The 23,015-nt window shown below is 54.4% G+C and overlaps 1 long non-coding RNA gene across 4 annotated transcripts in view; it reads right to left on the reverse strand.

Annotated features, from left to right (window-relative positions):
- LOC142051435 (uncharacterized) overlaps nt 1-13,597 on the reverse strand; it is a 175,215-nt gene extending 161,618 nt beyond the window's left edge. For 3 of the 4 annotated variants that reach the window (XR_012658468.1, XR_012658469.1, XR_012658470.1), the window contains exons 1-2: nt 13,344-13,597; nt 11,768-11,934 (exon numbers count right to left, since the gene is read on the reverse strand). This is a non-coding gene — a long non-coding RNA (uncharacterized LOC142051435). Of the gene's footprint in view, nt 1-11,207; nt 11,308-11,767; nt 11,935-13,343 lie in introns of those variants that run through there. The other variant, XR_012658471.1, reaches the window with a different exon arrangement.
- Between the last annotated feature and the right edge of the window lie 9,418 nt (nt 13,598-23,015).

The raw sequence follows: 23,015 nt of genomic DNA on the forward strand, positions 1-23,015 counted from the left end.
TTGTTGTTTTTGTGATATTTTCCTGTTTTGGGGCCTCTATATGATACTGAAGAGCTGCAGATACACGTGTGCAATTTAACGTTTTTCATGGAAAGTTATTTACAAATTAAAAACAAAAATGGAGAAGAAAAAACCCCTTCTGCCTCCTTGTTTCCCTCCAGCACCGCCGGGCTCTGTCTGACCCTCTCTCCTGTGGGTAGGGGACACCTCAGCAGCCCAGCCCTGGCTGTACACCCAGCCCCGGTACGGGGGTGCCATCACCCCCCTCTGCAGCGACACAGCAATTCTCCACGGGGAAACCGAGGCACAAACCCCCACCTGCGCGGCAACGCTTACACACCGCCCGTGTGGCACCAGGGTGGCCGTGCCTGGTGTCCGAAGTCCTGGGAGCTGCTCCCAACCCCCGGAGCATCCTTCCCTGCCCCTGCGGGGAGCTCCTGGGGGTGACATGATGGGAGCGCGTGGGACTGTCCCTCTGCTTGTGCCAGGGCCGGACCCGGCACCGCAGCTGCCCTGAGAAACACAAGTGGACGTTTTTATGGACATTTTACAGGGAAGGGCCATAGACAAAGGGAGTGATGTCTGTGTATGATGCCAAAGGCTGGGGAGGGGAGGGGTGGTGGTTGGTGAGGTTGCGTTGCATCGTATGGGACCTGGGCATGGCGAAAACGGTGTGGAATAAGGGGTGGCGACCATGCTGGTTTTGGCTGGGAGAGGGTCACTCCTCTTCGCTGCAGCTGGCGAAGCAGCCAGGGACCTTTCCAGCTTCCCACGCTCCGCCCCGTGGGCAAGGGGCCGGGGGGGCGGAGCCACAGCCAAGACAGCTGACCCTGACTGGCCAATGGGGTGCTCATTCCGTACCATGTGACGCCACGACCAGCCTATTACCCGGGGCAGTGGGCGCACAGAGGGGCGGCTGCTGCTCAGGGACCGGCATCGGCGGGTCGGCGGGTGCTGAGCGGCCGCGTCACGTGCCGTGTGTCTGGGTTGTTCATTCCCCCTTCCCCCCGCCCCGGGTTTCGCCTCTCTCTCCTTATTTTCCTTTTCTTTGCATTATTGCTGTTGTTATTATGGTTTTATTTTAATTATTAAACTGTTCTTATCTCAACCCACGAGCTTTCTCACTTTTGCCCTTCTGATGCTCTCCCCATCCTGCCGGTGGGGGGCTGAGCAAGCGGCTGTGTGGGGCTCAGTTGCCGGCTCAACCCCAACAGCCTTTGCTTGTGGGCAGCCAGGCTGGGTGCCCCTACCAGCACCGCCTGGCCCCATCCCTCCCTGGCGCTGCAGAGCTTCCGAGCTACCTGCTGCTCTCAAGCCAGCGAAAGAGCACTGGGCCTACGGGCATCACAAAGAAGCGGTATTTGATGTGCATGCATTTGCAGCAGGATGATTTGGGAATCGGAATACACTTGCCCTCTGAGACAGACTGCTGACATTTCCAACAGCAAACTACTGGGAAAAAAAAACAACCCAGCAATTGCTTCATCAGTTCAACCTGACTTGGCAAGTTTCATTGAAGGGGACACAACTCTGCTTTAGAAGCAGCACCAGCAGTCGGATTTTCAACAACAGGAGACAGTGCAGGGTACACCAACAAATAAAACAACAACAGAGAGACGAAGACCCTCTGAAACAACACATGGATGTGGAGCGTGTCCTCCAGAATCAAACACAGCAGCGGGGGGAGAGGGGGGTCTCTGCCTTGTTACCCTGTCCCTAATACCTCACCTTCCCTTTAGCTGGAGCCTCTCTTGCACTTTGCTTTGTGGGTAAACAAGTTATAGCACATCAGATTTCGTCTGTTATTTATCGCTCGCAACAGGTTAAAGTGTGCATTGGGGTGTGCACGGGGATATTCGTCCTCAAGGGATAAGGAAATCAACTCATTGTTGGAACCCTGAAACCCAAATTTGCAGAGCTTGACTTGACTTACGGAAGCAATAGCACAGAAAAAAAGTGCTTTGTCCGTAATTGAACAAAGGCTAAAACCAGGGGAATCAAACACGACCAGACAACTATTGCTATGAAGGGGGCCACTATGCCAGTGCAGAGAGGGGGTCAGACCTCCATCTCAAGAGCCATCCCTGAAAGCTGGCGGAACTGCTGAAGAAACTGTGAATCTCTGCTCAAAGACTACTTTCTTCTCCCTTTTTAATTTCACTGAAGTACATTTGCTGACCATGCTGACTTCACAGCAATCAAATCCCAGGTAACTTCTCAGTGTCGGGTGACAGCTGAGGACCAAATCTGAAGCATCCTCCACCTGAGTTCCCCACGGCTCAGCTACAGATCCCCATCTGGCATCTTCCCAGTAGTGAGCTACTGAACCACACAAAAATAATTCTTACCTGTTGTAATCCTGCTGCTGGGCAGGAGCCACTGTTCAGGAGCTGAACACAAATGACTGCCATCGTGCTTAGGAGCGATTTGAAACACTGCCCTTCTGCCACCTGCAGCACAGCTAGTTCTGCTTAGCAGGAGGATATTGTCCTCCACGCGTCTCCCAACTCTGGGGGCAAATTCTTACACAAATAACTACTTGCCAAAGTCCCGAGGAAAACCAAGTGTGGGCTGAGACATCCCCTTTCCACGTGGCTCTCTGCTGACAGGGGAAAACCCACTGAAATTCGCAGACTGACCGCATTCACCAACTGCAACTCGCACAGCAGCTTTCAGGAACGGCTCCAGGGCACAGCAGCAATGGCACAGATTGATTTTAAAAGACCAGAGGCGTGATCTGTGGGTGTCACAGCCTTCCCCAGGCAGCCCTCCCGCTCCAGGTACCCCAGGCACACCCTCTACTTTAGCAAGAAGAGGCCCAGCAAAGCCTCCCCACACACCGGAGTGGAGAGCGAGCACCAGGGCCAGCACACGCACAGAGACGCACATTACCTGGGACGAGGACTGCATTCACATCAGGATTATAAAAATAAACACAACACACTTAAAATGGGTATTTCTTTTCCTCCCTTACCCCATCCCATCCGTTTCCAGTCCCTAACCACACTTCTCATTATTTTCCTCAACGCAGTAAGGTTATTTGGACAACACAGGAAAAAATATGAGGGTGGGACAGTATTGGCCAGGTAAACCCACAGAAATATGAACTCGTCTGACTTTTGTCACTGTTACAGAGGAGACGACAGGGTGCTGTGACACAGAGAGGGACAACATCACTGGGCTGCTGCGGGAGGTACGTGCTAGTGTTTTATCAGGTCTGAGTTTTCTATTTGCTGCTGCACAGTCTATGTTCCATATCCCAAGGCTGAGGATAGCTGTTCTCAGAGCATATCCTTTTAGAGCCCTCTCAGGTCCCTTTTTACCTATTGCCTTTGTTAGGGCAACGGCCTTTTCTCTCCCATATACAGGGCCCCTCTCCTCCCTCACATCACCCAGAGAACAGACCTGATGACTTGTAAAATAGGGACAGAAAATGTCTGTAATCTCAGTGCTGAACCCAGGGCAGAGAAGAGGTGCTTATCTCCAAAACCTCACCCCTGCTCCTGTCCTAAAAGCCCAGGAAAGAGGATACACAGACAGTGATCCCCCCCTTCAGGGACTTCAGGTATTTTGTCTCTGCTGCGGAAGTATCAAAAATACAAAGTCTGTGCTACCGTTTTGGGTTCTTAAATAACCAACCATCAAAATACGAAGGTACCTTTAGCCAGGCTGTATATCCCCAGGATTACAGACAGCTACCAGACGCAGTACTTCAAGTTCTAAGAAAGAACAGCCATAGCCCAGACACTCTGAGGTGCAAGTTTACTTGAGTGACAAACATCAGTGACCTGACAAAGAAGTCACAGAAATGTCAGCAGCAGCACCTTTAGAACAGTGTTTCTTTGTGGAAGCCCAAGCCCTGTGCTCAGATATCTGCCATACTTAGCCATCACAGCGCCAAAATACTAAATCTGTTACGTGTGCTGTATCGACTGAAAATAGGAGTGGAAACGTCACCTGAAAGCAGTTCCTAGGATTAGGCGCAACTTAGGAGCCCTGTGAAAAAACCCAGAAAGGTCTCAATTGCCAGAATTTGCTTTAAGATAATCTGGAAAATGCTGCAGTATTTTAGGGAGTAGTTATTACATTTGAAAACTTGCTGAGATTTCACACACTCATTGATCTGTAGCTGCGCTCTACTCATGATGAATCAGACATACAACCACGGATATTGTTGACAAACAACTCATACACCATCCAAAGTGCCCCATGAGCAGAGGGCAATTCGGAGGCTGCTGTGGAATTTAGGGGCAAAGAGGAAGGCTCATGCTGCCTGCCACTGCTAGAACACCACCGGGCTCGCACTTACAGCCACGCACCTCCCGAAGGGGAGGAAGGACAAGGACGTACTTTACATCACCACACAAGGGTTGCTTCATCCACTTACCTTGAGGAACACACTCCAAGGCCAGTAACGCATTTTGGAAGGCCTCTTCACCACTACAGCCTCCATTCCTCGCTCCCAAACAGGAGCCACTCTAACAGTGGTTTCTGCAATGTTTCCAGCTGAAGGAACAGAAAGCTCATCTGCCTGGTTCATTTTCCGTGTCAGAACAGCAGTGCCATTCTTGCCTTGAACCGCATACAGCTATTTACCTGATCCTTGACGACAGCAGCACCTCTCCTCTCATTTAGGGCAGCATTACAATACCAGGAGAGGGTGCCGCCCAACCAGAAACGGAGCGTGCATCGACAAGACAGCGCTAGGCACACCCATTTCAATTAACCCCCAGAACAAGGCCACGTTTAGAAGCGCAACACTGTGGTGTCCAGAATTACTGGGGAGGGCCTGAAAGCACTGCAACAACTACTGCAGCAATACACCCAAAGCTTGCACGCAGAGCCACATAAATTCAGGGTTTTTTGCTTGCAGATGCTTCATGGGCACCAGGAGGCTGCTGTAGTGTTTGTGCAAGAGACGCTGTAACTCACCAGTGTACTTCATTTATTCAGAGCCAACACCAGAAAGACATGGCAAAACCACAAGCTAACAACGGCTACTCATTGTGGTGGAGAGGCAAATCTTTAAGAAGGCTGGAAAACACGACCGTTCAAATAAGGCCGGCGGAGCTGACGTACTACTGGGCTGTATGAATACATGAATGACAGCAACAATCCTGTAGCCAGGATTGCATTTCAATAGCGGTAATTTCAATCACTGCACCTGATTCTCTGTCCTCCGTAAATCTGAGGAACACAGAATACAGAATGACAACCTGGAGCACAGAGACCAGCTTAGGGCAGAAAAGAGATCTTAGAAAGAGAACTACTAACATTTGCTAACATGCGAAACTGATTACTGCGTTTCAAGTTTGGAAAGGATTAACGCTTCCTTCATAATACCTGCACAAACACAATACTGTTTGGGATATTGTTCTTTTGCTCTTGCCTGAAACGGACTTTGTCTTTAGGAAACTAGTCGCAATCACTTATGAAGGAAACTGCTTTTTTGCATGGCTCGCCAGCTGGCACCCTTGCTCTTTCCTCTATGGCTAGTATGCAAAAACCCCAGATTTGGGGCAGAGGAATACCTGCCATCTCCTGCCCCCTCTCCCCAAATGCAAGAAATAGTCAAACACTGACAATCAGACTCTTCTGGGATGGGAACAAATTAGAAGTTTACACTACAGTGCGTATCTGCCTTTAGTCTAAAAGCAAGAAAAGCAAACACATCGAATAGGGAATCTCTCCAGGTACAGGAAGCAGGATCTGCAACTCGGCTCTCAGAAAAAGCAAGCAGAGGGATGACGACACCACAGAACTAGAGTTGCTTTGCAAAACAGCAGTGCACACGTGTGTGTTAAGTATCAACCGGTCAACTAGCGTTGGAGATGAATGCTTGAACGGTCTAAAAACACGTGTAAGACTGCATCTGGGGTGCCTCAGTTTGAACGGGACAGCTCGAGGGCACGAATGTGAGGGTGCCTCTGTACCGCTATACTTTGCGTCCCAGCCTCTCTCCTCAGTTGGCACAGGCCAGTTGCCAGATTTGCCCGAGAGCTCCCCAGCATGGCCACAAGGTACCGGTACCACCAGCGCCAGGTATCCCCACGGCTGGGAGCAGCATTATCCCCACCCTGGGGCAGAGAGGGGCAGCACAAAAACAACCCCAAAAAGGGCCCCATCCCGCCCCAGTGGTGGGGATGGGGCAGCTCACCCATGGCAGCACCGCAGGGCCGCCTGTACCGGCTGCATCCCTTCCCCTTGGGAAGGAAATTCACCTCTCCACAAAAATCATGCTTGGGAGGGAAATTGTGGGCATGGGAAACCATTGGGATAGGAAACCATCCCAGGGCTGAGAAATCATTGTTGGCATGGGAAGCCATCACTGGGATGAGAAATCATCGTTGGGATGGGAATTCATGGCGCGGATGGGAAACCCTCATCCGGATGAGAAATCAGCACAGAGGACAGAAAATCATCAGCAGGATGGGAAATCATGGTGATGGGCAGTTGCTGAGGCATGACAAATCCAGCCCTGGCAAGGCTGGCTCAGGCAGGTGCTGGTGGAATGATCGCCCTGGGGACAGAACCCCAGAACAGTGTTTGCCCCAAACAAACCCCACACTGACCCACCGCCAGGCAGGTACAGCAGCAGGCTCCTGCTCCTCATGGTGCTCCTGCCCTCCAGGTAACCCCCCAACGGGCTCTGCCCACCAATACCTCACCCCACCACCCCTCTTTGCTTCCCCCAACAGAGAGGTTCCCTCTCCGGCTGCCCACGGCATCGCAGGTGCCCAGCATGAGCTTCACCACCCCAGCCATGCCAGCACCGGTCAGTGCCCACGTGCTGCCCTCTGTCCCGGGGCTGGCAGTGTCTGGTGAGCCTGCCCAGCTCCACACCGTCACCCACCAGCTGTCCCAGCCCACCGTCTGGCAGGCGGTGCCAGGGCCCCTGGGGGCCCCGGGGCAGGTGGTGCAGCTCCCCAGCAGGGTGCCACCTCCCCCAGTGGCACAGCTCCCTCACGGGGTGCAGCTCCCCACTGGGGTGCAGCTCCCTCACGGGGGTACAGCACCCGAAAGGCATGCAGCTCCCCGCTGGGGTGCAGCTCCTCAGTGGGGTGCGGATGCCCATGGGGGTACAGCTCCCTGCTGGGGTGCAGCTCCAGCTGGGGTGCCTCTCCCCCATGGGATGCAGCTCCATGCTGGGTTGCAGCTCCCCAGTGGGGTGCAGCTCCCCAGTAGGGTGCAGCTTCCCCATGGGGAGCAGCTCCCCCACGGGGTGCAGCTAAACCATGGGGTGTCGCTCCCCACCATGGCTGCTCCCTGTCCCCCTGCCTACGGCTGGGGACAGCAGGTGGTGCCACAGGCGCTGGTGCCCCACCAGCCGAGGGGGATGGGGCCACGGACCCTGGACCAGCAAGAGCCCATGGACCCCACGGGCTCCTGCCTGCTGCGTGCCCCTGCCCACACCGGCGACCCACCACCGTGCCGCCCCACGGCTTCACCTTGGGTCCAGGAGCACCCTGTGCTCCACACCCTGCCCGGCAGCGCCCAGAAGCTATCAGAGGGCTTCAAGAAGGAAGTGGTGGCCATCGAGGACAGTGTCCCTGCTGCCAGCCCCCACCAGACCGCCCTGGCTCTGCCGACCTGCAGAACCAGGATGGAGCCTAAAGGTGAGCTCTGGGGGGTGGCAGAGCCCGCGGGCAGCTGCCCTGTGCCAAGGAAAGCTTGCATCACCCCGCGCTTGGGTTGGATCTCTTTGCTTTTTCAGTAGTGGAGACCGCCCCGGCAGCCCCAGAGAAGCCCGTCGACCTGCCCGAGCAGGGGCCACAGGCCTTCGCTGAGGCCTGTCCTGAGCTGGCAGAGGACACCATCGCCAGCTTGGTGCTCTCCTGGCTCAACACCTTGGAGAGCAAGGACAGCCCCCCCGATGGGCCTGACAGCCCCAGCCTCGCCGCCTTCCTCCACGAGCTCCCCGACCTCTCCGAGTACGTGGCGGAGGGCGGCTGCCCCAAGGAGCCAGCAGCGGCGGCGGGGCTGGGGGTCGGCGAGGTCTCTGTCGACGACGTCGACGACTTCACCAGCTTCCTCAGCCGGGTCCCTGACTTCTCCGAGTACGTGGCAGAGGGCGGCTGCCCCCATCAGCAAGTGGTGGCAGCAGGGCTGGGGGACAGCGAGGACACTATCCCTAATGGCCTTCATTTCCCCAACAGCCTCATCAGCGCCGATTTCCTCGATGACCTCCACGACTTCTCCATGTACACGGCAGATAGCGCCTGCCCCCAGGACCATGTGGTGGTGGCAGGGCTAGGGGACAGTGAGGACACCACCCTGACCACCAGTGTCCCCAACGTGACTGCCGAGGCCCTTGATGAGCACCCTGACCTCTGTGGGTACGTGGCGGACGGCGGCTGCCCCAAGGAGCCACTGGTGGCGGCGGGGCTGGTGGATGGCGGGGACACCATCCCCAATGTCCTCGACTTAACAACTTCACTTAACAAGCTCCCCCACCTCTTGGAGTACAGGGCAGAGGGCGGCTGCGAGGTGGAGAAGTTGGCAGCAGTGATGCTGGTGGACGGTGAAAATATCCTCGCCGATCTCCCCGACAGCCTGGACACCACTGCCTCCTGCAGCAAAGACCCTGACCTCCTGGAGTACGAGGCGGAGGGCGGCTGGTGCAAACGCCGCCTGCAATCGGGGATGCTGGGGGATGCCGACCCCTTTAGGGGTGTGCCGGCCTCCCCCTTGCAAGACACCAAGGGGAACCAGGGCGGGGTGTCGGCAGTCCTCCCCACCTGGCTGCCCTTGGATATCTCCGAGGAGAGCTCTCCGGAGACTGCAGAGGAGACTTCTGAGGACAGACCTGTGGACAGTCCCCAGAACGATCCCCTGCAGGCTCCTCCGGAGACTGCAGAGGAGACTTCTGAGGACAGACCTGTGGACAGTCCCCAGAACGATCCCCTGCAGGCTCCTCCGGAGACGGCAGAGGAGACTTCTGAGGACAGTCCTGTGGACAGTCCCCAGAACGATCCCCTGCAGGCTCCTCTGGACAGTCCCCTGCTCAGTGTCCTGCAGTCCCCACTACTGACGCCCTTGGCCAGAGCCCAGGTGCACCCCCAGCGTCACCAGCCCCACATGGCCCAGCTGCTGGAGGAGGCGCTGCGGAGGCAGCCCCAGGTGGTTTTGACCCACTTGCCGCTGCCGCCGGGTGTCACCTCCTGCCGGGTGGGGCCCAGGTGGGGAGAGGTGGGCAGCAAGCAGGCAAACCACAAAGGCAGAGCTGCACGGGGATGGCACAGGGCAGGCAGCAGCGGGCTGCAGGCGGGAAGCAGCAAGCGCAGAGCGTCCAACATCAGCAGCGTGCCCGCCAAGCAACCTAGAAACCAGGGCAACACCAAGGGGCAAAGGCCCTTCATGCAGCAGAGGGGACAGATTTAAAGCAGCCGTCCCACTCAAACACCACAGCATGGAGGCCTTGAACTGCTGCTCTGGGACTCCCACCCCACGCCCCACCCCAGCCTTGTGACCCTCAACTGCTCCAGTCCCACAGACCCATGCTGGAAGCTACGGCCCCCCGCTGCCCGGGGGCTGCAGTACGTTCCAGGGAACACACAGCATTGCCAGGTGCCAGCACAGCCGGTGTCAGGGCCCAGCCGGGCCCCGCAGCTCCCGGCAGCACTGGGCCGCACGCCCCTGCAGCACCCCAGGGAGGCCCCAGGAGGCCCCGGCCCGGGATGAAGCTGCGGAGCAGTGGGTGCAGGGGCAAGGCAGGGCAGACGCGCTCACCGCTCCAGTGAGACATGGGAGTCCCCTCTGCCCGCCCTGATGGGGCCAGTCCTAGGCCCACTGGGTGCCACCTCTGATCCCACCGCCTTGACCCTGCGCCGCTGCCGGCATCCCCACCGCAGCCTGGAACCAGAGTCCCCAGGAGCAGCATCCCCACCCGGTGCTGAGGACGCTCCGCATCATCCTGAGGGTGCCCTTGCTCAACTCCAGCCACAGTTTCCACCTGCTGGGGCACACAGTGAAGGTGGTGGGGCTGATGCCCCAACCACCCAACCCGGAACCCAATTCCTTGATGGCAGCCCTAAGACCCAGCGCAGCACTGGATGCCTCAAGCCCCCGCTGACGGCAAGAAGGACACGGCACCGGCGGCACCATCGAGCAGCAAGGCACGCACCAGGTCTGCTGCCAAACCCCAGCAGCCGAGCGGGCTGTGCTTGTCGCCCACGGAGGCCAAACCCCACGGGAGGGGCTGTCGCAGCAGCTGCACATGCCGCCACAACCTCCCAACGACTCCCCGCTGTCCTTCGGGCCCTGGGGGGGCTCACGGCTGCGCCCACCCCGCTGGAGGAGCAGGAGCAGTCGGTGCCCATCACACGCAAGCAGCGGCCCCAGCGGGAGCGTGTGAAGGCGCTGGCCCAGGAGGAGCGGGAGCGGGCGGCCCTGCAGGTGTCACCGGGCAGCTGCACGTTTGTGTGCAGAAGGAGGCCAGCATGGACATAGCCAACGACTACGGCTACCCATAACCCACCGGCCCAGAACCGTCCCCCCCTCTTCGGAGCTGCCTTTTCCTCTCTAGCATTTGACTACCGACAGAGCAGTGCCGCGGTGACGGCCTCGGTCAACACCTTCCTTCCGGCTGCCCTGCGAGGTCTTTGCACCTCTCGTGGTCAAGACAGTGTGATCCTGCTCTACCTCATTTGGCTGCAAGAAGAGTAAAGGAAGAAGCAGCTCCCAGAAGCTTCAGCAAACAGTTTGGCAAGGTCTTCTAGCCTGCTTCCACAGTCACAAGACCCAGTGCTGTTAGTATAATGTCTCATTGCCTTCTCTAGAAAGGCACTGAAGCAGAATGGCCTCCCTGTCACTGCTCGCTACCAGCAGCAACAGAGGCCTCAGAAAGGCCAGGATTTCGAGTCTTTCACCAGCAGGCCAGGAGTAGTGCGTTCTACGGGATGTGGCCACTTGTAGCCACTTGCAGTCCAGACACTCAAGGTGGTTTTAGCTTCAGCTGCGGTGGTTGTAGGCACTGAAGCTTAAACCCAAAAGGAAAGAGAAAAAGAACAGCTCTCCAGGCACACGCTGTTCGGAAGTTAAAGCAGAAGAAAGGCCAGCGTGGCACACGCTCAAGGACAGGGCTGCCTATAGCCCTTTGGCAGGGAAGCTTCTCCCCAGCCAAGCGCATTTCTCCTCCTCTCCTACAGTTCTCCTCCCTCTCTGTCTCCGTACCTTCAGCTGCAAGGCCTGACTGTGATTCAGCACTGCCTGGAAAGTGAACTGTCCCAGGAGCCTTCCCTGCTCCTCAGGTTCCTACTTCAGGCCCAAGAGAAACACGGGGGTGGAGAAACCAGAGCGCCTCACACACTGTGGGAAGACTTAACTTCAGTCGGTGAAGCACGGGTTTATTTCAGCTACGCAGTCAAAGGAAGACGAGCGCAAGGAGCAGACAAGAAGCTGCACCTAGGTAGCACGCCACGCTTGCCTACTCAGCGAGTCTAGGCTGCCACTCAGAGAAGGAGCAGATGTTCCCAGGGGGAGGGGGGTAACCTGAGGGTCACAAATGCCCACGGGGATTGAAAGCCAGAAGGGCTAGGACAGTGCGCTGTGCCACCTCCTCTTCCCTGTGGCTCCCCGAGTTCCATCATGCCCCAGAACCTTCCTTTCGAACAGTATATTGGACAGAAGCGCAATACAGCTCCAAGGAGCTTGCTGCTTCTGCGAGCCAGGAGGAGGCCAGAGGCCGCTGGACTCTTTGACCCATACTCACCCCCGGCTTAGAAACGCTGTGCAGCACCCAGCCCCCCACTCTGGAGAAACCACTCACGTAGACAGCCATGTCCTTTGGAGCTCTGCCGATACTGTCTCCAGGGAACGTTGTCCTGAAACGTGGTCCATGGTGACTGCTCTGGGAAGGATTGGCACAGACAGCTTGATGAAGGCTTGTCCCCGACTTCCCAGCAAGGGCCAGCACTTTCCCGCATGGTTTTCAGGCTGGAAGGAGAAGAAGAAACTACGTTCACATGGAGAAGGGTGCCCTGGCTCTCATTCCTGCTATGACCATCACAGGGTTAAGAACTGATTTGGCCAAGCAGCTCGGCTCTGAACCGCAGATGGTGCCTTCGGTCGGAACCTGCGGGTACCAAACAGAGAAGCAGCCGTGAGAATTCACAGGTCACAAGAGCACGTCAGTGGAGAAGCACTTGCATGGCAGCGAGCTGGGTGCGCTGCTTGAAGAAGCTCTCTGGCCTCTCTCGGTGTGCAGCAACTCGCCAAGAACAAGCAAGGGATGGTGCAGCTGAAAGGCACCGGCCCAGAGCAGGTGGCAACTAGGGTCCCACCTGGACAAGCCTTTCCTGTAAGGAGAAGCCATTGCTCCCCCCATTCAGTCCCACCTCCTCCCACTGGCACCAGCCAACTCTTCAACTTGTGCAGGCAGCTCAGGGGCAGTGCCAGGACAGCTTGCAAACGCAGCGTGAGGCCCTCCAGCAGGGCAGGCTCTCAGCACCCGCTTGTGCTCACTAAGAGCCCCCGTGAGCTCACGCCCGAGACCTCTGCAGGCACCTTTTCCACTCTGCTTCCATGCCATGCTGACAGTTTTCACGATGACTGGGAAGACAAAGACTGCAGGACCAAGCGACCCCGTTAGAAGCTCATCCAGAGGACCTGGGGCACTCCGGGGGAGAAAATACTCAGCAGGGAGAGACAGGAGGCGAGCAGGTCCATGCAGGAAGGCAGGAGAAGAAAGCTTCGAGGAGCAAAGGAAAGGGGAAAGGCAACGCTCACCAGCATCTTTGGTTCCTTCCCCCACAACTTTTGTTTTTCTGTTTCTTGGTGCTCCCACGTCAAGAATAAGCTCAGGAGACCTCACATAATCCAGCACCGGCAGGGAATAGAAAAAGACTTTTCCTTTCCACATGCAGAAGAGATGCAGAGGCAGAGACCAGCACCCAGCTGCTCCAGCCCCAGCCCTCTCCCACATCCCTGTTTCTTCTTGAATTCCTTAAGAGAGTTGGGTGTTGGCTTTGCAGCACCTCTCTCTGCCTACGGGCATTTGCTCAGTGGGAGGGAGGGTGGGGGGTTAACCCATCCCCTGCCCACCCCACGGGTGGCTGAGCTGGGCTGGGGATGGCTTACGTCCACAAACAGGTATTTTTTATGTTTAAGATAATATGATTCTATTTTTATAAAGAATAGATTTATTTTTTTACAAATAAATATTTTGAAATTATAATATTTGTATTATGTATATGTCTAGGTATAATATCATAAACATATACACACATACATAGATATGTACCTACGTATCCTACCACAAATCCTCAGAGGGAAAGGGAAGGGGGTGTCAGGAGGGACTGGGATGCAGGAGAGGGGTGACATGACCCCAGGGGCCCAGGACTCACCGCAGTTCCTGCTCTCTGCACTGCCAGGCACATGGCACAGCTCAGGCACTTCTGTCTCTCTCTGTGTGTCTGTCTGTCCCTCCCTCCCTCCCTCCCTGTGCTGCAGCCCCGCTCACTCGACTGCCTTCCACCTCAGGGAACCCACGGGTGCCTCACAGCTCACACGGGTCCCTCACAGAAAGGAGACCATAGCAACAGGCTGTAGGACAGACAGGGAGGAGTTAGAAAATACAGGCAGGGAGTCAGACAGAGAAAGAAAGAAAGAAAAAACCAGTGATGGGAGATGGGAAGAGAGTAAAAGTAGCAGTTCTGGGCAACTGCCCCATTTCCTGATCACTGCCCAGGAACTGCTTGCACCGTATCCGATCGTTGCTCATGGGCTCTTCCCTGAGCCCCTCTGACCGTACGCCGGCAGCGTGGCGTTATAACCTTGCCAGGCGCTCTCCAGCACTCCCTGACCATGATCACCAGAGACCTCTCTCTAACAAACCATCAAGTGCCTCCTCTTCATAAGCGAGCCACCAAATGCACACACAAGCACTGCTCTCTGCCAGGAGAGCCCTCACTAGCAGTTTAAATTAGCAATCAAGACTGGCAAGCACACTTGACAGCAACACTCAGTTCCAGGGTGACAAGACACGTAGATAAAATCTAGCCACTGCTTCACACCAGGAAAGTGATAAATGCCGGTCTTTTGCGTTACGCTGACATGAATGTTAATAACGGGAGATAAAGGAACTGACCGGCCTCCAGCTGCGTATTAGTGACAGCTGCTTCCAGCTGGTTCTTTGACTCAAGGCTTACCTGGACCACGGAACTGCTGGATCCTGCGGAGATGAGCATGCCGTTCTCGTCCTTTCGGAAGCTCCTGTGAGACCAATAGGCTGGATCAGAAGCAAAGGCTTTCCTGTGCCTTGGATTCCTAGGGTCACACACGCCTGTGCTGCCGCTGTTCACAGAAGTCACACACCTGCTTCCCGCATCCTTCTCTCCCTGCCTATTAACATTACAATTGCAGCGTCAAACTACCAGCAATCAGGCTTTCACTAATAAGTCATGGTCTAGTCTGGGTTTAGACCAAGTTCAACAGCAAGGCACAGCTTCATCTCCTAAGCACACCACAGAAGATGCTGAGGTGGGAAGGCTTGTAGATGTGGCTCATCTAGCCTAACCCACAGCCGCCTTTAGTGACGTATGCCTCGCTTTAGCTTTCGTTGTGCAGAACAATCCCTAGAGTCACACTGATGCAGCCTGCTTGATTTCTGGGTGCAACAAGCCCTCAAATACCAGATTTGTGGTTTCCTAAGCACAACTCTGTTGGATCGGTCAGCTCCAAAACTTAAAAAGCTCAACTCACCTCAAAAATGTTAACTTGCGCCCCTCTCCTATTTTGGAATATCCAGACAGCGAAGCACCACGGAAGCCTTGTTCACCAGACAGTTGCCTGACAAACCCCTTTGTGACACAGAGCAGCAAGTCAACAGGAGCGCAGGCTGCACAAAGTCAGTGCCTGGCAGCAACCTCATACAGAGCAGGAACTCCACTGGCAGAAAACCTCTTCAGCTTCCGCTGGACTTGGGAAGGGACTTCCTAAAGCCTCTTTCCTCCACGGCTACCCCAGCAAGCAGCAGTGGGGCAGCAGTGGGGCAGCAGTGGAGCAGCGCTGCCCGGCTCCCCTCCTGCACCACTGACAAGCAACACAGCAGGCACGGTGCAAAAATCAGCCTCCACCAATGGCCCCGAGTGATCTGCATCAGAGATTCAAAAGAAGGAATGGCACTACAAAACCACAAACAGAAACACACTGTTTACTACCAAGGCGGAGCAGCCGGCATGGTGTGTGCTATCCTAAAGCACTCTGAACATGAGGGACACAGTTTCACCTCAAACACAGCAAGTGAAATCCACCTGAGGGTGGCACCCCAGCGCCTCTCAAGGGAGGCCAGCCGTGCAGCCGACCTGCTGAAACAACCAGCCAGAGAGCGCAGCGTGACCACAGCAGTGCCCAGCGCCTTACGAGACGCACTGCTGGCACTGCTGCAGGGACAGGGTTTGTGTCCACTGGAACAGAGGCTGCCGTCAACCCAGCGGCAGCCGCCAAACCCAAAATAACCCTTAGACCTGGTAGCATTGCCCCAGTCCAGGAAAAAACCCTAAATCCAGACGCACCCCACACCTGGCTGCACCCACCAGACCTAGCAGCATGCACCTGACACAGCAACACCCCCAAATCCTCAAGTTTCCCCCAAAATTGGCAGCAACCAGCAGACCCAGGCACACCCCCCAAAACCTGCCAGCGACCTGTCAGCACAATCAATAATTATACAGCTAAATAACAAAAGGATTAGACAATACTTTGTCTTCACTGCCCCCCAATCCATTTTCTTTCTCTTATTTCATTTTTTTTTTGCATTTTTACTTTCAGCTTGTTTTGCTTGTGATTTTTATATAAGACCTGCTTTTGTAGAAGCGTGAAAGGTCTCTGTGGTCCCTCTGCTCATGAATCCATTTGCTAAAATAATGTTTTTGAAATCCTCTTTTTTGAAAACCTCTTTTTGAGGTATCTTACTGACCAGTTCATTCATGTCTAATATTGAAAGCTTTTGAAAAGCAGGAACGGGTTTGTTTCTATACAGGACAGCGTTGCTCAGAAATGGACCCCAGTCCCTGCTGGCCTCAGCGACCCAGTGGCACACACTCCTGTTACCGGCTCATCTGGTGGCTGGCTGTAAAGAAATGTCATCTTTTCTGCCGTGGCTGGGGGTGGTGATGGTGGTGTTGCTGGTGTTCTGTCTCAGCTCTATAATCCATAAAGGAACAGAGACTTTAAGGTGTATCATGTTACTGGTTTGACGGGACTTGCATGCTAGAGAAGAGTTGCTCAAGTGACTTGCTACTTTTACAACCTCTTGCTAGAAGGAGCAAGAGGGAACAGGGAAGGGTGTAGAGGAGGACTGGAGCAGCCCCGTAGCCGGTGTGTGCCGCCAGCATCGCCCTCGTACAGCCGTCTCGCCAGCAAAACGCAGGAGGAACAGAGCAGCTTATGGCCACTGCACAAAGCAGCTACAGCGCAGGAAGGGGAATTTAACTGCGAGGCTGTGGGGCACAGCCCGCGTGGTAGCCGAAGCCTCGCGGGAATCACACGGAGATGTCAAGCTCTCTAAAGGACCCTGAGATATGAACAGGAAGAACTTAGCAATTGTTGACTTGGTATTTCTTGCAAACGGAAGCAGCTGACGGCTTCCTCTTTATTTGCTTCTAGTCCAGTCCTTGGGCCGATAGGCCAGACCTTGCAGCAGGGCATGCCTGCTGGAGAAAAACTGCTAAAACCGCCTCTTTGTTGCTGCTCCTGTAACCAGAGCGATCGAATTAACCAGCCATAGATGTTGCTATACTCCTTGTACAGCCTTATCCAACTGGACGTTAAGTCTGGGGACATGGAGTATACCAATCAGTGTATTCTTTGATCTGCATTTTAGTCCCTCGGTAATCATTAATGTGAACGAAACAATAGACAATGCGCTTCTGTCAGAAAAGGATGACAAAATGTGGTTTCGTGTAGCGGACTGAGAAAACTGGCCAGGACTGCCAAGATTAAGAGCCAAGTAGGTAAAAGGTAATTCCGACAGGGGGAGATCGCGACCACCGACTCACGGACCACCACCGACCCAAGTAATACCACCTACTCAAAAGAGAACAACAAAGAGGATAACTGAGTCTGCGCAGTAATTTACATATGGAACGAGCAAGTTTGTACCAATCGGTAGAAAGGACAATAATGAATATCTATGAATATGTGAATTTTTGATCTATAAATTGTACGGGAAAGGTGCGTAAGGTACGCACGTTAGGAGCAGCGATCCCGCGTGCATCCGGCGCTGTGAATAAAGAATGCCTGCTCTTTAATACTAAATTGCTGTTAAAGAGTTGTTTCTGATTTTACCGCGTTTTTCGGTAACACTCCTACCAGTCTGTCACGATCCACTGTCGGGCTGAACAATTTGGCAGAGGTTAAACCCCCTTGCTTTCCAACCGACCTCAGGGAATTCTGGGAGGTTGGGGGCGGCTGGGCTTAACTTCTGACTGACTCCAACGTGTTGCCGTGGCCACGTTCCTTCTACATTCTCGGGAACAGAACTAAGACTCAAAACGGAATCAAAGTGCCAAGTCCCTTCATTTGGCCAGCGATGGAGACGCGAGAGAAAAGCAGAGAAAGAGAGAAAAAAGGGAGAAAGGGGGGAGAGACAAAACGAGAGCGACACCAGAGTGTTGTAATACCTACCGCCGCGGGTCTGGGGCGGTCCGTCCTTCCGCGGGGTCCGTCCTTCCGCGGGGTCCGTCCTTCCACGGGGTCCGTCCCTCCGCGCGGTCCGTCCTTCCACGGGGTCCGTCCCTCCGTGCGGTCCGTCCTTCCACGGGGTCCGTCCCTCCGTGCGGTCCGTCCTTCCACGGGGTCCGTCCCTCCGCGCGGTCCCTCCTTCCACACGGTCCCTCCTTCCACGGGGTCCCTCCCTCCGCGCGGTCCGTCCCTCCGCGCGGTCCGTCCCTCCACGCGGTCCGTCCCTCCGCGCGGTCCGTCCCTCCGTGCCGACTGTGAGATTTGATTCTGCGCTTTTGAACAACTGAGGAGACGATAAGCAGTGAGTCACGTGTCTCTCTGATAATGTTTTCCTAGCGTAAGCTTACCTGGGGCTGGGGGCATGATATAATTCAATAGGCTGGAAAAGGAGAAAGAGGACAGTTACCCTTTTTCCTTGTGGTAAAGCTGCACTTGAGCCTGAGCTCTCAAGAAACACTGCTGAGTTTATTTCAGTAAAACTGAAATCGAGAGGTTCTAAGGCAGTGTTGCAAAGCCCTTCAGGATTCAAGGGACACCTGGAGTTATAAACGTGAAACGCTCTTTTTTTCCAGGTCATAGACGTTAAATAAGTCCATCAATCGCTCTCTGAGAGCTTGCTTGCATATTTTTATGTATTTGAATATTGCTGGAAATTTTTTCAGTTTTCAAGTCCTTTAATGACGGTTCACGGTTTTTAGTATTTCGTATAAAACCAAGCTGTTGCTGCTGACCCCACCTATTGAATAGTTGCGTGTTTTAATTGCCCAAGCCTCTGGCTGAGTATTCATGCCATTGAACGTTACTCACTGAAGGTGTGTGCGTGAGGCATGAATCCAACCTTCGTACCCAGGTGGCGAATAGGAGTTTCCCCAGGGACGGATCCAGAGCAGGGAATTAAGCTCTCACTGCACTGCGCTTTGGAGGAGGAGCGGGTTTGTGCCCCTTCTCTGAGTGGATGGTGAGCTGAGGGGTGTTTCGCCCTTAGGGAACCTGAAGCTAAGCCAAAGAATGTCGAGTGAGTTCAAAACCCTGCCCAAGCCTTTGGAACATCCCGGCTCTATTCACTGAGGCAAAGGAGTATTTTAGTTGAGCAACACTTATGCTGGGTAAAATGAGAGGATGAGAGGCTTTTGCTGCTTCAAATACTCATGGAAATGTCATTTTAAACGTGGTTCTTCAGACGAGATAAGTCTGCACCTCTTTTCTTAGCAGGACAAAACTTCTGAGCCTGTTCCCAGAGATCGAAAGAGCACAGGAATTCCGTGGAGTTCCATGGTGGAGGTGAAAGATCCCAACCCAAAGGGTGCCGTGCTGACAAGCAGTGGGAAATATGCGATGCCAGCTCTTCCTGCGTAAGTATGGAATGAATTGGACTGACCGAGCAGTGAACAAGAGAAACCACGCGCACAAGTGTGAGTGGCAATGCAACCGAACTGGCCAGCGCCTGCAGTTACGGGGGAGGAAGCACTGTCACTGCGTCTTAATCTTAAAATCTGTGATACTGTCTAACGTCGCAGTAGGGTGGTCCCCGTGTTCATGCCCCTGGAAGCTGGTTAAACCTGTGCTGTGCTAAGAACGTGTATTTCTGCAAAGCATTTTGGTGGTGTTTGTAGCGGAGTTGTTCTCTTTGAGAGGTCGTTTTGGTTCTGTTTGATGTTGCAAAGGCTCCTTGCAAAACGTAAGAAATTGCCGCTGGACTGAGATGTCCTCCCCCTCTGACTTCTATGAACTCCCGTGTGTGGAAGAGACAGAACTTTTCCTGTTGCTGTAAATTAAGAAAACACTCCTGTGTGCTGAGAGGAGCGGCTGTTTTAAACTGCACTTGGTAGCACTTCTGTTTTGCTGCCATGGATCTCCTTCTGGAGAAGCTGTAACACAGGCTCCTTCCCTTTCTAAAATGTAATCACTCAGAGACTAACTTGACCGGAGACTAACTTGGTGCTGCGCCTGCAATGTACGTTTGCCGTCTGGCAAAGGAGAGGTGGGATTCATTTCACCTGATTTCTCGCTGTCAAAAAGTTATTTTTCTGGTCTGAGCTAATTTCTTGCTTGATCAAAGGAAAGGGAGAGTTCTGCAGCAGGAAAATTGTTCCCCCCTCCCTCTTCTGGTGGTGTGGCTCTAGAAGAGTAGTTTAATCTGAAGGCCTATGTTTTAGAAGGCGAATGTGGAGTGAGAAGAATTCCACCTGTTCTCTTCCTTTGATAAAATCCAAAGCTTGGAAGAGTTTTCTTTGACCCATCTTTAAACTTTTCTCTCCCACCAGGCCCTCTCCCCCTCCAGGGAAGCTTCTGTGCGAGGAAAGAAGGAAAAGCCTCCCTTTTTGCCAGAGGAGCCATCGCCCTCTTCTTCCTCCTCATCCTGCTCTGGTGATCCTAGTCCAGATGAGTTGTTGTGTCTCATTTGTGAAGATACAATGTCCGATGCCGCTGTTAGTGCCTGCTGTGGAAGCAGTTCCTGTGACGGATGTAAGTGCAGCTCCCATGGTTGTTACTTCAAAACATCACATCTGATCTTCTGAAAGCAGAAAGAGGAGATCAGGGAATTACTTTGTCACCAGTTCTATTTAAGACTTAAGCAGAGCCTGAATAGGAAAGGACTTGTCTCACTTAAAGGGAAAAAAGGCAGGAAGCTTTTTTCCCTTTTTACGTATGTAGTTAAATCCTCTTGACAGGTGGAAGGAGGAGTTTGAGAAGAGAGCCTAACTGCGCAGGTGATTACAGTATTAGATATCGAACGCGTTTGGTTTGTCCGCAGCCCTTTCCCTCACACAAAATTATAGAGCCATCTCTGGTGCCTTCCTGTGGTCTGCAGCCAACGGGGAGCTGGGCACTTCATCCACACTCTTCTCCACGGGAGAGGTGGTTATAAACTTCAGAGCTGTGCTGGTTGTAGCTGGGATAGAGTTAATGTCCTTCAGCGTCGCTGGCATAGTGCTGAGGGCACACTGATGTTTCAGCTGCTGTTAAGCAGCGGCTCCGTGTCGCTAAGTAGCGCCTCTACTAGTCAGGGGCCTCTCCAGCTTCCCGAGCTCTGCCCGACAGGTATGAGTGGCAGCGCCAGGGACCCCTCTGCCCGCCCAGCTCCATCAGGGGTGATGCCCAGGTGCGAGGGCAGAAGGAGGCCCCGAGCCGTGCGTCAGTTGGCCAGAGTGAGTCGGCCAGCATCAGTCGGCCAGCATCACCTGCCCGGACTCAGCTGGCTGGCGCCAGTCAGCGTCAGCGTCTGTTGTCGGGAGTCAGTCAGGACTTAATCCTGTCGGCACCGCTGACCCCCCGTCTGGGGTGTGGGGCTGAGCGCGGTGGTTCAAGTGCCGCCTTAGGCCCGTCAGTCAGGGTGGCTGTGTCAGCCTTGGCTGGCAGCTGTCACCTGTGTTTGGGCACACGGTGCCGTGTCCTGCTCTGCTGAGGGCGGCTCCTCATTCCCTGCCTGCTTCAGCTCGTTTTCCTGCTTCCACATGCCTGGGGTTTGCTGGTTTAAGGCAGTGAAACGAACTTAATCAGGCTTCCCTTAACTTTGTGTCTTCTGCCTAGTGAGCCGTCGGACGGAGCTTTGGAGGAAGAATGGTGACAAGCCCCTGCTGGTGTGGTGGTGTTTTACTGGTGTGGAGGAGAGGATACTTCAGTTGGTCGGAGCGAGTCCCCAAACCCCTGGGCCTGTCGCGTGGGCTGCCAACGTTTCCGCAGTTCCCCTCGTCGGGCGGCTGTTTGCAAGGGGTGTGTTTGAGCACTGGGGGTTCAGCAGCCGCCGGGCCCTGGCCCTGGGCAGCCTGCTCTGGGTGACCCTGCCTGCGCAGGGGCTGGACCAGCTGCCCCCAGGGATTCCGGAAGGCCTTTCTCTCCCTTGTGACTCCGTGACTCTGGAACCGGTGCTGCGAGGGGCCAGCGCTGTGGGAGCACTGGGAACGTTGTCTTCGCTGGGCTCTGCCTCTGTCAGGACGGCTGCGTGTGTGCTCTGCCCTGAGACACTCGGCGCCTGCGCCCGTCTGTCCAGGTACGCCAAGCAGTGTGCAACAGAGCACACTTTCAGGAGTGACCTGAGGAGCTTTTGCTAGCTTTGCCGCGTTGGAGAGGGACTGCAGCTCCTGCATGCAGGAATAGTCGTGTTGGAGAATAACCATAGGAGGCAGCTGGGTAAAGTGGTTCTAGTGTCAAACGCTGATGTGTCTCAGGTTTGGGTTTTTTCATGTAAAGGGAAATGAAATCTGTGGTCTGCATCAGATACGGGATCGGGGCTGTTGGGGGCTGTATTTCTGGGGAAAATGTCACTGAACCAGTCATTAATAGTAATTCAGAAAGCTCTATAATTGTGATCTTTCCCTGCAGTTCAACAAAGCGGATGCTGTTTTTCTCAACACAGCATAGTTTTTCTTCCATTTCTTCTTCTTTGGCTTCTTCCCACTCTTTGTCCTCTTTCCTTAGACAATGTGACCCGAGCAGTGTCAGGCAATGGTGTCCCTTCTCTGACCACCAAGTAACTAACGCTTCCCTGAGATCACTTTAGCTTCCACATCTGGCTGAGTGAAAGAATGACGCCCGTCAGCCTCAGCCTCCCTCCGTGCGAGAGTGAGCCTCTACGTGCACGAGGGAGTCCAGAGTTGACTGAGAGTGCCTTGGGTGCTGCCCTTTCTAAAAGCAAAGGGGTTTCTTGCAGCTCTCCTTGCAAAGTGAGTGTGTGGTTTCACACGTGCATGAGCTAGCAGGACGGCTTACGGCCACAGAATGGAGATGGGCAAATCCCCTCTCCTTCTCCCCGGTGCAGTGTCCTGCCTCCTTCCTTGTGCCAGCTTTTATGCTTGCTGGCTCTCTCTGCAACCCCGTTTCACTCTCTAAGCTGGTGGGAAACTCTCTGCTCTTGTGGGTGCGTTCCCTGTCTGCTTGGGGAGTTAATGTGGCTCCTAAGGAGCTCTAAAACGTGTGCAGGTCAGGGCAAGGGAAGGCACAGGGATACAGGAGCAGAAGGAAGGAGCAGATGGAGAGAGGGGGGCAGCAGCAAGGCCTCTCTTTTGGTGGCACTGAAGTGAACCTGGTTTGTGACATCACGTCTTCAGCTGCGACTGACCGTATCTTTAGCTTTTCCTTCAGTAAGCCCGTAACATTGTTGGCCTTTGAATCTGACTTTCATGTACTACATGTCAGTCAACGGTGACATCCCAGAACACTGACTTGGCTGGATGTGATTCTGCTCAAACATGTAATTTCTCAACTTGTTCTTTTTTGTTTATTTTCTGGAGCTTTGTAATGCAAAACTCGGTCTCTGACTCGTGCCGCCTTGCTTGACTTGACTCCAGTGTCTTGGGCTTTTTCCCCGTGTTGTTTATCCTGTCAATACCCCT

This window comes from Phalacrocorax aristotelis, unplaced genomic scaffold, assembly GCF_949628215.1.
Source record: "Phalacrocorax aristotelis unplaced genomic scaffold, bGulAri2.1 scaffold_34, whole genome shotgun sequence".
In the NCBI taxonomy this organism is placed as follows: Eukaryota; Metazoa; Chordata; class Aves; order Suliformes; family Phalacrocoracidae; genus Phalacrocorax; species Phalacrocorax aristotelis.